Here is a 17,172-nt window from a genome sequence, read left to right as displayed (position 1 = left end):
GGTGGGAGGGGAGGCAGCAGGCAGGGACACTGACTTTGGATACAGGCGTGCAACCACCACCGCGGTCCCAGGCTGCACAGGCACCACACCCAGAGACAGCGTCTTCTCCAGACAGTGAGGGCTTCCTGAAGTTCAAAGCTGTCTGTCTGGGAGTTGTGTCACTGGCCTCCATTGTCATCTAAAACACAGTTGCTCTAAGCCCCTCGCATCTGGACCCTGCCCCAGGCCCACCCAGGACAGCGTGGTGATGCCCGAGGCTGCAGAATAAAAGCATGAACAAGGGGCGAGCGGCTGTGGTGTTCCTGCTGTGTCAGGATGGGGACCCAGGAGCGGGAAGGGGTGCGGGACTGGGCCTTTTCCAGGTGGGGAAATATGCCATTGCTGTCCTCCCATCTAGGGCAATCTTTTTGAGAAAGTAGATTCAGGGTATTTTTGAATGAAGGGTGACAAGCAGTGTGCACAGCGAAGGTGCCGCTCAGGTCTGTGACTCAGGTGCGTGGCTGGGTTGGAGACAGGCAGGGAGCCGTGAGCCGGTGTCTGGGTAGGGACTCCACTGTGACAGGACAACTCCCGTTTCCGCAATTGAGTCCCCTGGTGTCCCCTTGGTGTCCACCAGACCCCCACGTGTGGGGTGAAAAGCCCATATCAGGATGGCCCTGAGGCTGTGTCTGAACCCAGGGCCCGGGAGCATCCCCTAAGTGCCAGGTTGCTGTCCCCATGGCCCCGCCTCACCTCAAGTCCTCGCCTAGAAAAAATGCAAAATGTAAGATGAAAGTACGTTGTATCCTGTGTTTCCCAGAAGCCTCCAAATGCATCGTGGTTCCTGAGGTCCTGGGGGCTCCTGCCCTCCCTTGTTTACGCTTGATCTGCGAGAGCCTTGCTCAGGGGTGCTCAGCACAGCCTTTACTGCAGGGCTCACTCAGGCCAGGCCTGGGCCCCACTTAGGGGTGGTAGGTTTTGTTTTCAGCTCCTTTGACGGACCTTGTTGCCTGCTCTTGCTGACTTTTGCCCCTTCTTGCAGCCATGAATCTCTTGCCCAGGCTCTGGACAAGGCTCAGCTGCTGGACATAGAGCTCCTGTCCACGTCCGGGGTTCCAATCTGCCCATCCTTTTTCTGTGGGTCTCCAGATACCACCCATGGCTGCCGCCGGTCGTGCAGGTGTCCCGGGCCTTTCCCAACCCTGCTGCGCCCCCTGCAGGCAGAGCCAGCCTGGAGGAGGTGCCGGCCACGTGTCTCAGCACAGTGGAGAGGGGGACGCCAACCTGTAGCCCCATCCCTCCCCCACCAGGGAGCTGGCCGGTCTGCAGACCCCGGTGAATCAAACAGGAACAATTCTCATTTTTTTTATACCGGAAGGCTGAGGAATGTATAATTGGCCTCTGCTCCAATTCCCTGCTGCATTTTCCCCCTAAAGACTGAAGAGCAGAAAGGGGAAGGTGGGAGGGGGTAAGAAAAGTGGATTTGTGAGAATTCTTTACATTCAGGAATAGGTTCTTCATAATTATAAAAAGAATCTACTTATGAGAATAATATATCCATAACGAGGATGTGTTCCAGAAGAATCAAATTAGGCCAGGTTTAGGTGAAATGGAGACCCCTTCAGGATTCTGGCCCCTTCAGTGACAGCCTTACCTCCCCTTAATCTCGGGACCCTTCCTTCCCGACGGGTGGAGTCTGGTGCCATCTAGTGACCAATCTGGGGATGGCATGGAAGGGTCAAGATGCACCCTTCTCAAAACAGATTCCCCAGATGTCCCCAAGTGTTAGATTCAACCAGAGGCTTAGAGGGACAATTCTTCCACCTGTGGAAAGAAATCTGTCACCCTAAGGAGCACAAGAGAAATACTTAGTTGTCCCTATGGGTCCCGTTCCACCTAGATACCTCTTTCCTAGAAGCTGCTGTCGTCTTCCCGTGAGACATCTCTCCCAGCTTCTCCAGGAGTGGGACCACGGAGGTGGGCGGGGCCAGAGGATGATGGGATGTTCCTGCCCCCCACCTGTGCTCCCGGACACAGCCCTGGAGGCGCTGCCTCACCCCCCCACCCCCCAACGAATCTCCACGTTCTCAGCTTCCACCACCCCCAGGATCAAATTCAGAAGCTCAAGAGCAATGTAGACTTTTTGTCTCTTCTCCTGTCCTTTCTCCCTGCAGCCATGGCCAAGTCTAAGCAATCAGCCTGCCCAGCATGGCCTATGGCAACTGCCGCCAACCTATTCTCTCTGCCTCCAGTTTTCCCCGTAAAATCCACGCTGGCATCTCTGCCAGTCATCTCTCTAGGCGGCACATTTACCTGGTCTGTGCTACCCGACAGCGCTTCTTGGCTCCAAAAGGGAAAGCCCAAACCTTGGCAGGGAATGAAAAGCACCTGCCCACTCTTTCTCTCCTTCTTCCATGCTCCCCACCAGGCTTCCCGGCCTCAGGACTTGCCCACAGTGTGTGGAAGATGCCACGTGTGTCTTTGCCCAGGTTCTTCCTCTATGGGGAATGTTCTGCTTCTCCTCTGGTGTCTGGTGACTTCAACATCTCCTTCAAGAGCCGCTCAAGTGCACCCCCGCCCCCATTGCATCCATCAGAACAAAAACACACCTCAGGCACCGAGTTGGCACCTGCTGTTAGGGGACACTGTGCCTAGGTCAGCTTCTACCCAAGAGAGAAGGAAGGGCAGCGTCTGAGTCTTGCTTGTGTCCCAGGGTTGAGTAGTGGGAACCGGGCCGGAGCACCTACAGGACGGATGATGGTGGCCTCTCCTGAGGGGCAGGCCCACCCCCAGCCTGTCTCTCCGTGGCCTCACTTCCCAGGACCTAAGCTCCACTCCTGTGCTCAACATGCAGCAGATTGCATCCCTGGGGCATGAGGCCCAGAGACTGAGAAGGACCCAGGCCTGCCGGTGGAGGTGAGGTGGAAGGAGGGCAGGAGCGGGGCTCTGGACCCAGCTCACGGCCAGGTGCGTGCACCTGCCTCACAGCTTGTCGGCCACAGACCCTTGCGCTCACCGGGGCCAGAGACTGGTCTCTCACGGGGCTGGCTTCAGGGTATGGGGGCCAGGGTTCTTCTCATGACAGACCAAGCCCAGTACCAGGGTACCAAGCCCAAGTACCAGGGGATACTGAGTATGTGACAAAGGATGTTGGTGGGCTATCTGCCTCCCGTGGCAGCCCCTCTCCACCCCCAAATTACACAAGGCCGTGCCCTCCTGCCGTCCACACTGTGGCCTGTCACTGATGGCAGAAGGGAGCTGGAGGAGGAATTGGGAAGGAGGGCCTGCGTGGCCCAGACCCCTCCCTACATCTTCAGGGTGGAGACACTGGATGTGGCAGCCTGGCTGGCTTTCAAGACCCAAGCCTGGATCCATGTTGTGGATGGGGAGGGTGCTGGGACACCTCGGCAGATCGGAAGGGAGGGCCCCCAGGGGATTGAGAAGTTTCTGGTCATCTGAAGTAGAGCCCTGGTCAATTAACTAATTAATTCATTACCAGTTTATCAGCTAAGGGGTCCCTTTGTTGTATGGTAAACAAAGGACCATGAGCTGCTGGAGGACAGAGACCGTGGTTGTTTCCTGTGTCTTGTGCCCGGCCTAGAGCTGTGCTCAACAGACATTTCCTGAATGAACGAACGAATGAATGAATGAAAAGCAGCGACGGCGCTTCCTGGGAGGAGGCGGGCTGGTGAGGGTCTCAGGGGTCTCTGGGACGTGGGGTTCTATAGCTGCCACCTCCCACAGACCCTCTTCTCCCAGAGTCCCCACACCCCAGTGCTCACCCCACCGTCTCCTTGCAGGTTCTTCCTCACCGGGGAAGGGCCTTGGGGGCCCTGGAGATGGGGAGAGCCATACACAAAGTCAATGGCAGCCCTGAGGGTCCAGGAGGGGCCCCCCAGGGCAGAGCAGCAGTGGGAAAGTGCAGAACTGCCCTTGTTTGTGAGCGCAAAAATCTCGAATTACACAAGTTACATCTACTTCTGCTGGATGGACTTTGTCGTGGCAGAAGAAAAACAAAAAAAGACCCTCCCATCTAAGAGAATGGTAGTTGAAGGTAGGGCAGAGGAAGGGGACCTGGCAGGGGAGATGTCACCAGTCCGAGGCTGTCGCTGAGCTGAGCAAGAGGAGGGCCTGAGGGAAGCCAGGCGGGCCAGCATGGGGAGCCCTCCACATGGCGGACGAAGGGCCAGACACAGCCTGAGCCGAGGGCAGAGGGCAGAGCCTCCGAGGGCAAGCAAGGGCCTGAAATGCTAGAGGCTCGATTCCCTGGAAATCTGCTGCTAAGCCCTACTCCGTCTGAATGTTGAACGATGACCTCGAGATAGTAGATTGGATAGGATTCCAGCTGGGGGACACAGAATAAGCACACGAGGGCGTATGGATCCCTACCTCTCCTATGCACTTCTCCCATCTCGGAGACTCTGGCCACCAGGGTCTGAGGGGGGCACCGAGCAGAGGCGAGACCCGAGGAGGAAGCAGGAAGCTCCCCTCAGCCAGAGAGAAAGGTCGCTCAGCGGAGGTTCAGGGCTGGGGAGCCGCCTCAGAGCGGAGTTTGCACAGCAAACACACTGTTGCACTTCGATTGTGCATTACCCAGGATGGCTTTGGTTGGGGGCGGGGTGAGGGGGGCCAAGGCCTTGGCATTCTTGCTCTCCCAGAGCTTTGACAGTGATAAACCCTGGGAGCGAGAAACTGCTACTTGAAAATTTGCCCTGTGTCTGACCTTGGACCAGCCCAAGAGTCAACCTGGAAGAATTCACCTGGAATGTGCCCAAAACTCGGATCCCACCAGATGAGGAGGGGAGCACGGGTGGTCCGGGGCCTGCTTTCTGTAGGGATCTCTCCCACCCTTTCCCATGGGGAATTAGAAGGAAAAGTGAAGAACCACCTTCCCACAAGCAACTTTCCTCCATCATCTGGAAATAAAAGATGCTGTACCCATCCAACAGAGTATTATCCAGCCGTAAACAGGAACCAAGTAGTGCTACGTGTCACAACATGGACAGGCCTTGAAAATACCGTGCTAGGGAGCCTGGGTGGCCCAGTCAGTTAAGCGTCCGACTCTTCACTTTGGCTCAGGTCATGATCTCAAGGTTTTGGAGTTTGAGCCCTGCGTCGGGCTCTGTGCTGACAGTGTGGAGCCTGCTTGGGATTCTCTCTCTCCCTCTCTCTACCCTTCCCCTGCGTATGCTCTCTCTCTCTCTCTCTCTCTCTCTCAAAAATAAATAAATAAACTTAAAAAATATATTATTAAAAAATGTTTTAATGTTTATTTTTGAGAGGGAGAGAGATGGACAGACGGAGCATGAGCTGGAGAGGGGCAGAGAGAGGGGGAGACACAGAATCTGAAGCAGGCTCCAGGCTCCAAGCTGTCAGCACAGAGCCTGAGGTGAGGCTTGAATTCGAGAACTTTGAGATCATGACCTGAGCTGAAGTCGGATGCCCAACCTACTGGTTCACCCAGGCGCCCCCGATTCCATTTTGAAGGAGCTTTCTTTTATTCATTTTCATGTTGGGGAAAGATTAGGCTTCCCCCTCAGCTCTCTTGAGGCCCCTTTCGCCAGCCACTGAGGACTTCTCAAAGTTTACAAAGAAAGGGCCTGGTGGAGACTGCAACCAGCTACAAGCCTGAGGGCGCAGGGCTTGGGCCTCAAGAAGACCATTTGGTTCAGCCCACAGGAGGGACACGGTTTATGGCCCTCTGTCCAGAAGATTCTTTCTACTCTAACTACTTGGAAGTCCTTGTTGCCCCATGGACCACAGGGACATTTGTTTCATTTAAATATTAGTGCACTTTGGGTGCCACCTGGGTGGCTCAGTCGGTTAAGCATCGACTTCTGCTCAGGTCACGATCTGGCGGTTGGTGAGTTCGAGCCCCGCGTCGGGCTCTGTGCTGATAGCATGGATCCTGGAGCCTGCTTCGGATTCTGTGTCTCCCTCTCTCTCTCTGCACTTTTCCCACTCACACTCTGTCTCTCTCAAAAGTAAAAAAAAAAAAAACAAACAAACATAAAAAAGAAAATATGAGTGCACCTTGGAGGAAAAGCCTGAGTGTTGCCCTCAGAAGGCATCAGAGTGACCACAGCACCTCCCCTTGTATGAGGCAAGAGAAAACTCCTGGACAAAGTAAGGGAACCTTTACTTTGGGGCTGAAGACTTGCGAGGAGGACTAAGTGGGTCTAAACAGAGAGAAACACTGATGAGTAAGAAGCCGTGGGCACAGTGCTGACAGACACAAGGCGTGGAGGAGCCTGTGAAATTCTGTCACAAAACTAAGCCCTGAAGACTAAGTAAACAAACATGTTGAATGGCGGCTTGACATTTTCTTGTCATTTTGCATTTTGCTCTGTTGGCATTTCTCATGGAATTAGCAGCAAAGTTACCTTGCTTATGTTCTCTGACAAGTAGCACAGCACAGTGGTTCATAGCGCAGACTGTGCGAGTTTGAACCCTGGTCAGGCTACTTACTAGCTAGGGACTTTGGGCAAGCTACCAAACTTCAGTAACGACCTGTGTCCCCATCTGTAAGATGGCAATGATAATAATAGTACCTGCCTTTTAGGGTTGGTGTTTATTTATGTTTATTTATGTATTTTTGAGGGGGGGAGGGGCAGAGAGAGAGGGAGAGAGAGAATCCCAAGCAGGTTCCACACTGTTAGCACAGAGCCTGACATGGGGCTCAAACCCATGAACCATGAGATCATGACCTGAGCCAAAACCAAGTCGGACGCTTAACCGACTGAGTCACCCAGGCACCCCACTCTTTTGTTCCTTTATAAAAACATCTCGGACAGTCAGCACCGGGATCCCCCTGCCCAGTGCCTGCCCCTCTTGTAACCGGCTCACTAGGCCAACGTTCCCTGGAGGCGTCTCCTGGATGTTCCCCAGAATTGGAACGTGGTAGGAAGAAATTGCAGTTTGTCCAGATCGTGTTCTGTTAATATTACAAAGTTCAGAGGCACAGGTGTATGGAGGCAGAGCTCAGTAACAGCTCCGTTTGGAAACATAGATACGCAAATCTTATCTAAGTGCCTCTTAATACCTTGCTTAAACACATGAGTCACTGTTTTAAAGCCAAATGAATGTTTGCTCAATATGGGCTATGATCTTAATACTGTGCTACTCAATCTCTTTTTTTCCTAGAGCATAAGGAGGGTGGGCTCTGAATTCCATCCTGGCTCTTCTCAAATTGGGTTCAGATTAAACCTGCCGAAGCATGTGTGTGCCTGGTACTGGGCAGATATCACCATAGCTGGTGGCTGCCCCCCAGGGGCGGGCAGTACTGGGAAATGTCATTTGCCCATAAACTTGCAGTTCCTAAGCTTCCCAAAGGGAGATGTCAAAATGATGAGTCTTGGAGACTAACCCCAACCTTTGGAGGAAATCAATTAGTCATATAATGAAGTTGTGATTGTCCTTCCAGGGGGTAGAGAGGCTAGTTTCCATTAGGAAAAGCTGCAGTCAAGCTAGGGTATGATCTTAAGGTTAAAGCAAGGACGAAGAAGGGCGCCTGGGTGGCTCGGTTAGTTGGGCATCCGACTTCAGCTCAGGTCATGATCTCACAGCTCGTGAGTTCGAGTCCCGCGTCGGGCTCTGTGCTGACACTGGGAGCCTGGAGCCTGCTTCGGATTCTGTGTCTCCCTCTCTCTCTGCTCCTCCCCTGCTTGTGCTCTGTCTCTCTCTCAAAAATAAATAAACTTAAAAAAAAAATTTAAAAACAAATAACAAGGACTAGCAAGATAGGAGGGGGCTGGAAACGGGTTGTGTGTGGCTATGCCTGCTCCTGCATCTGTCCAGAATTAGGTTTCAAAGGGGGCACTATTGCCCCCATGGAAACCTCCATCATCAGTGTGGCAAAACAGGAAGAAGAACGTGAAGACGGGGTGACAGTGGAACAGAGAGAGGAGACCCGTCTAAGGGGCTGTAATTTCTGCTCACTTCCAGACCAACAGCTGGACCCACATCTGGATGCTAGAAAGCCCTGCAGGTGAGCAGACGTGCTCGGTGCCCCGAGGCCCGAGCCAGAAGGCAAACACATGTCCTGCCTGTGCTCCCCAGTCCCCCAGCTGGAGCCCAGCTGAGAAAGGGAGGGACAGGGATCTGACCCACCAAATGGGATGCTCCGTGTCTGGAGGGAGTGTTAGGGAGTCAGGCAACAGAAAAATGGGGCCCGGCCCTCGGCTAGGGGTCCCCTACTCCGGAACCTGCTGGGGGCAGGTATTTTAGTGAGTAGCGCCTTGGGCAGGCAGCCCACACTTGCTCCCGGGTGCACCCCTCAAACATTTGAGAGCCCACTGTGCCAGATGGATCACGTTAGTGTCCAAGAAGGGACACTGAGGAGAGACCCAGGTGCAGGCGCAGTGAGGCAGGGTCAGAGGGAAGACCTCGGGAGTGTTCTCAGGGGGAACTAAGCCCTGGGGGGGACACGGTCCCTGCCAGGCAGTCAGGCCCTGCTGGAAGCCGAGCTATCCAACCAGCCTGATGGCAGGGCCCAGGCGGTGGACGGATCGGGACGGCAGGGCGGCCCATAGACAGCGAAACTTCTCGTACTCCTGCTTTTATATAATTTGGCCTTAATAAAGTACCCGGGGAATTGCCCTCGACAGGCCCCCTGGGAAAAGAACTATTGGGGAAAGAAATAAGGTTCTGCAAGGAAATTGTGCGGCCCTACATTTAGCCCTTGCCACCCCCTGTAAAGACTCTTCTACTTAAAGGAAGGAGAGCTTCATATATTTCTCAGCCAAGGAAGGAACAAATGGATCTGAAAGCCCCACTCCGGCAACAAAGGAGTGCACCTATGGGCACAAGTTACTCCAACCCCTAGGCCCCCTTGGCCCCCAGGAGGCATTCCAGATGATGATTGAACCTAGTCGGTTAAAGTACAGAATGGTTCATTAGTTCCTAGGTGCATCGTCTCTCTGAGAATGTATGAGGCGTGGGTTTCTAAGGCCCTCTTGGCCCCCTCCTGGCACCTCGGACCGAGGCGAACACTTTTGTTCCTCAAGCCACAAGTGGTTCAGGGAAACAACTAAGAGGTCATGCCCCTGCAACTGTTCCACTTGAGGTGTTGGGAGATAGATGACCTTCATGAAAACGGCAAAGCAAATGCTTTCTAGATTATAGATAAACGTAGATACATAATGAAAATAATGTAAGAAATTAATCAATAAGCAAAGGGCAGGAGGAAATGTTGTGAGAAAATAACCATGTTATTCCTTAAAGGGTGATTACACATAGGAACATTTTTGGAATTAGGTAATGCTAGAAAACATAGACGATGCATGCTATAAGGAAATTGCTAGCAAATATAATGCCACGTTTGCCACAGTAAAGCAGCCAGTTCAACACACTGCTGTTGCCTGTGTCCATTTTTATTTTTGTTTTATTTATTTATTTTTCACTTTTTCGCCGACACCGTCCATCCTTCGGGAACCCCTGGGCCTCTGGAGCTGGACTCCGGCAAGGCCCCAGCTGGAGAAGGTTCTGGCTCCCTGATGCAGTCCTGTGTGGACAAGATGGGCCCCCCAGCCCCTAACTGGCAAGGGGCTGCTGTGAAATTACTCAGTGGTGCACTATCAGTGGTTTGCTCTCAGGATATTAATTTTCTCCCTCTCCGTAGGGCCCGTGGGTGCCTCTGTGCATTGGAAAGCCTGCCTATGGTCACCATGCCCCTGGACGGCCTTCGGCCTCCTAGGAGACCCGGGCTGGCAGGGACATGCGGAGACAGCCTGATGGCAAAGCGGGTAGGCCAGCAGGGGCTTTGCTGGCTTTCCAGGCTTTCCCTGGAGATGCCCTGAGCCCTTGGGCAGCTGAGGACAATCAGAGTGGGGCCCCCAGCCTCTCCTGCCCTCCTTCCCAGCCACTTCCCTCCCCTTCTCCCACCTGCTTTCTTGCCTCCATGAGGTGCTCTGTCCTCTCCCTACCCTTCCAGCTGGTGGTCTGATTCCTCCTGGTGGCACTAGGGCCAGGCTGCAGATTCTCAGCTCAGCTACCTGAGGGGTCAGGCAGCTCCCAGGGTCTGTTTCCATACGTGATGTGGGGGGACAATAATTCTCACTGCCTCACAGGGTTGTCACGAAGAGTACCTTCCATGGTGGTGGCCAGCATCTGGTGGGTACCGAGCGTCCTGTGCCCCATCCCAGAGCCTCTGGATGGGAATTGCCAGAGAGGGGGCCTGGAAAGCTGGGGTTTTTGCAGCATCGAGAATGCTTGGAAAAGGATTAAGCAAGGAGACCCCAGCGACTCACTCTTCTTGGACTCTGCCCACCGCTTGCTGGCTGAATGACCTCAGGGAACCAGCTTCTCTACCCTCAGTTTCCTCCTGGGTAAAACAGCGTCCCCGCTAGAACTTACTTGGCAGGGTTGCTGTGGGGACCTAGCACGTAGTGGATGCATGGTCAGTGTGAACTGTGATTACGGCATGCATGGGCTTGTGGACGGAAAGTGCTCCGTCGGCTGGGATGCATTTCTCTTCTGTTTACGTAACGTGGGTTCTTCCCCCTTCAGGAGAGATGGTGTCTGCCCCGATCAGTCCCCAAAGGGCAAGTATGGAAACTGGACCGAGAACTTGGGGTGGAATGAAACAGCCGTGCCCACTCCTGCCTCTGACAGATCATGAAATGGGCCAGGTGGGAGTGAGGCCGACACATCCCCCCAAACCAGCAGGAAGCAGGCCAGGCCCCCCCGCCTTTACCCATGCCCCCCCCCATCACCCTGCCTCCCAATCCACAATTACGGTCTTACAAAAAAAAAAAAATCTAAACACCACCCCAAATACACCCACCCAGGACTTCACTGCACACTGCAGCCCTCTTCGTTCTGCAAACCACCCCATGGAGCCAGTCTGTTCAGTTCAAGGTGAAGATTTTGACTCAGGCTATTTATAATTCCCGCGACGGAGCGGGTGTCAGTTTCAAAGCCGTCAGGCCAGATGCCGGGCTTGGAAGTTGAGAGGGAGACAAGCGTTATTATAAATTAATGTTGCCAGTGATGAATATTTGATATTTTTAACACACATTCACCTCAGAGGGAAAAATTCCTCTTTAATTAACGTGGCTGGATGTTGGGCGGTCCTCCCGTGGTCGAGGAGGGCTTGCAGAAAAATCTTTGGGCGTAGCTTCGGGCAAAGATCTGGCAGAAGAGAATGTCATCGCTGAAAAAAAGTGACACCTACAAAGACTTCCTTGTAGACCTGCCCCTTTAGGCTGAGACTGTCAGGGTCGGCAGCCGGCACTTCCTTCCCTCTGCCCACCCTTTCCTCTGTGCCTCCGGCTCCAGTTCTGGGCTGGTCCAGGCTGGAAAAAACACTGGCTCATACTAGAGACCAACACAGAGGGGCTCGCTTGCGGACCTGTCTTCCTTTGTCTGCATGGTGTTGAAACAAGGCCTTACCCTTATTTGATAATCGGTATATTTCCCCCCAAAGCAGCATATTCCATGTCTCTTGGAAAATGGAAAGTTCTGGAACCTCTGGATTGGGTTCCCAGTTGACAGTAGTTTAGGCATACCCGAGCCCACCACTCGTCGGGGCCTCCACCTGCCTCTGGGGCTTGCATCAGGCCTGCGAATACTTTGTTTGGCCTGCACAGCGTTACCATGCATCATGCTTAAAAAAGTTTTTGGATGGGGCGCCTGGGTGGCGCAGTCGGTTAAGCGTCCGACTTCAGCCAGGTCACGATCTCGCGGTCCGTGAGTTCGAGCCCCGCGTCAAGCTCTGGGCTGATGGCTCAGAGCCTGGAGCCTGTTTCCGATTCTGTGTCTCCCTCTCTCTCTGCCCCTAACCCACCCGCATTCTGTCTCTTTCTCAAAAATAAATAAACATTAAAAAAAAAATTAAAAAAAAAAAGGAGAAAAAAAAAAACCGGAGCTTATTTGGTAGAATCTCCGGCGGATGAGTTTTTTGCACCGTCTCCCATACTCTTCTGAGTTACCCGCCTGGCCCATCGGCGTCTGAGACCGACCCCTTGCCGGTGTCGCTGAACCTCAGGTTTCTCGTCTGTTAAATGAGGCCCAAGCAGGGTGGAGTAGAAGGCTCTCGGGTTTTGGAATCAAAGCGGTTCTGGATTAAAATCCTGGCAACACCGCTCTGACGCAGGAGCTGGGTGAGCGACTTAATCCCTTTAAGCTCCATTTCTCTTCTTTGTGAAATATGGGTAACACTACCGACTCTGAATACTTTTGGTGGTGTTAGAGGAGAAGAGAATAATGCTAAGAGCTGGCATTTCCTGAGTGCCTGCTGTCTACCAGGCACTTCGCGGGGCCTCGGTGGTCATCGCAAAAACCCTACGAGGTGGGAGATGTTTACCGATGAGGACCGTGAGGCTGGTGATCACAAAACAAAGGCGAAGCAGGGGCACCTGGCACACGGTGGGCCGAAAGGACTGAGGGCCACGTTCTCCAGTTCTGAAAACCCTGTGGCTCAGGCCTCGCATTCTTCCCTTTCTACAAGGATGCAGGGACTTGAGGAACCATGCCAGGAAGGGGCTGGTTTTCCAGATGCTCAAAGAGAGGATATGACAGGTAAAGTTGCCCATCTCACATGCAATGAGTTTTAATGTTTATTCATTTTGAAGGACAGAGAGAGAGAGCAGAGCACCAGCAGGGGTGGGGCAGAGAGAGAGAGAGGGAGACACAGAATCCGAAGGGGCTCCAGGCTCTGAGCTGTCAGCACAGAGTCCGATGCAGGGCTTGAACTCACAAACTGACAGATCATGACCTGAGCCGAAGTCAGTCACTTAACTGACTGAGCCACCCAGGCGCTCCTCATCCGGTGAGTTTTAAAGAGATGTATATATCACATTTTATGTTTGGTTCACAAGAGTGTATTTCTTTTTACTTATAAGTAAATTTTATTTTAATTTATTTTTTACAATGTTTATTTATTTTGAGAGCTAGCATGCAAGTGGGAAGGGGGAGAGAGAGAGAGAGAGGAAGAAAGACAGACAGAGAGAGAGAGAGAGAGAGAGAGAGAGAGAGAGAGAATCCCAAGCAGGCTCCATGCTTGGCACGGAGCCTGGCACAGGTTTGAGCTCATGACCTTGAGATCATGACCTGAGCCTATATCAAGAGTCGGACGCTTAACTGACTGAGCCACCCAGGTGCCCTGTGAATTTTATGTGTGAGCTGATCCCTTATCTCGGTTTGATCTGCATTTTCCTAACGATCCGTGACGTTGAACATGTTTTCATATGCTTGTTGGCCAATGTACATCTTCTTAAAATCTGTTAAATGTTCGTTTATTTTGAGAGAGGGAAAGGGAGCAGGGGAAGGGCATAGGGAGAGGGAGAGAGAGAGAATCCCAACCAGGCTCTGTATGTCAGCACAGAGCCCAACGTGGCGTGGAAACTCACAAGCCATGAGATCACGACCTGAGGCAAAATCAAGAGTTGGATGCTCAACCAGCTGAGACACCCAGACGCCCCTAGTACATCTTCTTTGAGGAAATGTCTGTGTGAGTCCTTTGCCCTTTTTGTAATTGGGTTACTTGTTTTGTGTGTGCGTTGTTGCATTGTAGGAATTCTTTGTTATATATTCTGGTTATGAACCCCTTATCAGATATTTGATTTGCAAGTATTTTTCCCCATCCCAGAAGTTGCATTTACCACTCTGCTTGTAGTGTCCTTGGATGGGCAAAAGTGTTCAGTTCTGATGTAGTCTAATGTATCTATTTCCCTTCTTTTGTTGCCTATGCTTTTGGTGTCGTCTACAAGCAATCATTGCCAAATCCAAGGTCATGAAGTTTTTGAAGTTGAAATTTTGGACCAAGTCCTCCTTCCCAACTATTTAGAGATTCCTTAAAACTGTATTTATGAAGCAAAACATTCTCAAGATTCATGACACTGTGATTCTGTTTCATTGTCCTGCAGTGGCCTCGTGTCCCCATGTCCATCTTCAATGTCCCGTTTGAGCACCACCTTGCCCGGTCATGATACGTAGGCCCCATGTGGAAGGCAGGCAGAGTTGGAAGAGGCCTGATTTCTACCAGAGAAGGAGAGAGAGAGAGATAGAGGGATAGAGAGACAGAGAGACAGAGAGATGATGCTCATGAGGGAGGGGCCCAGAGAGAGGGAAAGAGAGAATCCCAAACAGGCCCCTTGCTGCCAGCACGGAGCCCGACTTGGGGCTCGAACCCATGAGCTACCGTGAGATCATGACCTGAGCCATACCAGAGAATCTTCCTATCCCATCCTTCCTCTTTCCTGTTCTACTTTCTTCCTTTTTTCACCTTCCCGGAAGGGGATTTAGGGCCAGCTGGCTCCCACTTGTCTGTAGCCTCAGCTGAATGGTTTCCCCTGGCACATGGCCCCGGGCTGCCCGAGTCGCGGGCTCTGTTGCTGTTCGGTTTCCATCCTCTTCCTCAGGACACACTGGACGGCATGTATCAAATCCATAAATACGGAATTTCTTTGAAGAAGTACTTGCGTCACCTCGATCTTTAAAATCCCTTCATTCGGAAATAATTTCAAACACCCAGAAACCGTGCAAGGAAGTCCTGCACACCTTTACCCAGACACCACATACGTTGACAGCTCGCCACCTTTGCTTTCTTCTCTTCTCCGTCTCGGCATGTTTTTTGGTCTCTTAGAAACCCTGTTGCACTTGGGAGGCACACTACTCCTTTACTTCAGTGTGTCCAACAATCAAGGGCATTTTCTTATGATTGCTAAAATACGAATCAGTACGAATATCAAAGCTGTGAACTTGGTGAAACTGACATCACTACAATACTATCGCTTGAAATTTTGACCCCGTCCTCCTCCCTAACTGTCTAGTGATGCCTTAAATCTGTATGTGTAAAGCTAAACGTGATCTCAAGATGTGTGACACAGTGATCTAGAGACCGGATTTGGCCAAGTGCCCAGAGTCCTGCATCAGTGCTCTGGAGATTTGCCTCGACTCTTCCCTCCTTCTCCTCGTCCCCTTCCGGAGCTGGATGGGCTTCCCCAGGGCAGTTTGCCGTGACTAGTAATGTGCTCTGCTGTCGGCAGGGCAGGACCCCCACCCTGCCCTTCTCCCAAGAGGACCTGGCAATTCCATGATGCATTGGACAGATGTTTCCAGGCCTTAGGGTGCTTACTGCACAACAAATAGAGGCGCATCTTTTGGAGGCTGGGAGCGGTTCTCCCCACAAAGTTCTGCTGACAGACTGGTGGACAGGCCAGTATATCACTCACAGAGGTCACCTGGGGCAAGAAGGGAGAAGCCTAGGGAGTTTTACAAATGTTCAGGGTAGGCTTCTGATGCATTTTCTTGTTTTTTAATGTCTATTTATTTATTTAGAGCTTGAGCAGGAGAGGGGCAGAGAAAGAGAGAGAGAGAGAAGCCCAAGCAGGCTCCAAGCTGTCTGCACAGAGCCCAAGCTGGGACTTAATCCCATGATCCCATGAGAGATCATGACCTGAGCTGAAATCAGGAGTCGGCTGCTTAACCGACTGAGCCACCCATGTGCCACCCCCACCTTTTTTTTTTTCTGATGCATTTTCCAGGTCTCTGCCCTCTCAAGATCTCTCCTGGGTGAGGCTTTGCTGTTCCTCTGTCCTGTGTGAAGGACCCCAGGACTTCTTCATCTTCAGCCTGAGGCTTGTCAAGTGTGGGCACAAAGTGGCCGTCTTTGCCGATGTTTGGAATTTTGGTGCTGTGAGAGCCATGTGGTCAGGCTGAGAGGATGTGCGGTCAAGAGTCAAACAGACCCAGGTTTGGATCCCAGATCCCTTGTCAATTGCTGAGTGACTTTGGAAGATCGGTCAAGCTTTCTAAGCTCCTGTTTATTCATCTGTGAAATGGATGGATGTATTTTAAATTAAAAACATTTTTTTTGATATTTATTTATTTTTGAGAGAGAGACAGAGCACGAGCCAGGGAGGAGCAGAGAGAGGGAGACACAGAATCCGAAGCAGCTGAAGGCTCTGAGCTGTCAGCACAGAGCTCGACAGGGGCTCAAGCCCACGAATGGTGAGATCATGACCTGAGCCCAAGTCAGATGCCTCATTGACTGAGCCACCCAGGCGCCCCTGATTTACGCTTTTAAAAAATTCTGTCATTTTCTCCTTTCTCTTTTCCTCAGGAAAAGAAGTGACGTCACTACTTTTTTTTTTTTTTTTTTTTTTTTTTTTTTTGCCTTGAGGAAGATGTGGGCAGGGCAGAGAGCCAAGGCAACGTGTAGGATTTCCAGGTCAGGATGTTGTTGCCTGAAGCCTAAGCCCGTAAGAGAACTCAGGGTTCCTCAGAGGTTGTAGAAGGTAGAGGCAAGGGAGACAGGTGGGTGGTCAGTGGCAGGGACCCGGGGCCTGTTTTCTAGTGGTGGCCCAGGGGGCGTGGCAAGACCAGAGAGGAGCCAACGTGTGGCCTCTCTCGGGGAGTACGACCCAGGTAGCTTCCAGAAGAGTGGTTTGGCCCAGGTGAGGCATGGAGGCAACAGGGCCCCAGGCAGAGGCAAGGAAAGATCACCAAGTGCACCCCAAAGCTTGGTCTGCTGGAGAGTCATGTGTGTTGAAGCATATGTGGGGCACTATGCAAAAATGACCAAGATTAACTTGCCCCCGGCCTGGAGGGTCAATGCCAAAATTCAGTTGATTTCTAGAGCAGGAGATGAACAGATGCTTTGTGCAGACCTGAGGTTCAGACCAGCAACATGAGCTTGTAAATCCCACATATCATCAAGGCTGGGGAATGACGTGGAACATTCAAGGTCACGCAATTGTAGTCATTTACGACTCGTATTTATAGAGGTCCTAACACATGGTGGCACTGGACTGTCCTTTGATCTTCACATGAGCATCTCAGTGTCAGAAGAGGAAACTGAGGCATCAAGAAATGAAGGAACTTGCTCAAGGCCACAGGACCATGTGACAGACCCAGGACTGAAGCCCAGGATGGTCACACATGCACTTTCCAGAAGCCATGCTCCCTTGTCAACTGGCACCTTGCAGTGGGAGATGTGTGTCCCTTTGGATTTCCTCCTATACCGCTTATCACAGAAGGGTCGCACATGGGATCCGATCCGTCCCCACCCGACTGCGGGCTCCCCAGGCATGGAGATGACACCAGCTCCATATCTCAGTGGCCATGGTTCGCACATAGAACTTCTCAAGTTATGAGTTGAACTGGCTTTGTTGCTGCTGATGTCTGAGTGGAGATCACAGGGTGGGCACCCAGGACAGGTTGTCCCAAGTCCCTGATTTTGTTTAGCCACTT

The sequence above is a fragment of the Prionailurus viverrinus genome, chromosome C1 (assembly GCF_022837055.1).
Source record: "Prionailurus viverrinus isolate Anna chromosome C1, UM_Priviv_1.0, whole genome shotgun sequence".
In the NCBI taxonomy this organism is placed as follows: domain Eukaryota; kingdom Metazoa; phylum Chordata; class Mammalia; order Carnivora; family Felidae; genus Prionailurus; species Prionailurus viverrinus.
The sequence above is the reverse complement of the archived record's forward strand: the minus strand, read 5'-3'. Positions refer to the sequence as shown.